This window comes from Mastomys coucha, unplaced genomic scaffold (assembly GCF_008632895.1).
Source record: "Mastomys coucha isolate ucsf_1 unplaced genomic scaffold, UCSF_Mcou_1 pScaffold4, whole genome shotgun sequence".
NCBI classification, from domain to species: Eukaryota; Metazoa; Chordata; class Mammalia; order Rodentia; family Muridae; genus Mastomys; species Mastomys coucha.
Window position 1 is genome coordinate 27,463,832 of NW_022196910.1, and position 570 is coordinate 27,464,401.

Here is a 570-nt window from a genome sequence, read left to right on the forward strand (position 1 = left end):
AGACTACCTTTTTAGAAAGAATTAGAGAAGTCCTTAGCCATTTTATTCAAATATCTAATCCCTTTGACATGCTGTTTTTGTTTTCTCCTACCTTAACAGAAGTATGGATACCTTAGAAAAACCTTTTGAGTTTTCTCTTGAATTTCCTCTCCTACCAAATCTTACCTCATCTGGATAGTGATGTTCATCAATTGCTACAGCTTTGGGATCCATGTAACAGACATCCTACCTACAGTCATATATGTCGTTGAGGTTGTTTCAACTACCACGATTTGGATAACTAATGTTTCTAATTTTTAAATAATGTCTCTATTTCATTTCCAATGTTTTCCCTATTTGAAAGCATTAATTGTATTTCTAAGTACCTTAAAAAAATAATCTGTTGCACTTCATTTGGTATAAAAGGTTTAAGTTCATTATTTTTCATTCTGTTTTATTCCTCAGATTTGTGTCATCTTCTTCTGTGCGCTCATATTTCCTCATGTTGACAGCTGACAACAGGAAGCCTGGTAGGCAGACTATGGGATTGTGGCCTGAGTCTTTATATTATCTTCTGTTTCAGTGGGAACT

General features: G+C 34.2%; 1 long non-coding RNA gene across 1 annotated transcript in view; it reads left to right on the top strand.

Annotated features, from left to right (window-relative positions):
- Positions 1 to 570, top strand: part of LOC116075928 — a 10,343-nt gene that overhangs the window by 8,963 nt on the left and 810 nt on the right. The window contains exon 2 of the long non-coding RNA XR_004112764.1: positions 445 to 509. This is a non-coding gene — a long non-coding RNA (uncharacterized LOC116075928). The remainder of the gene's footprint in view (positions 1 to 444; positions 510 to 570) is intronic.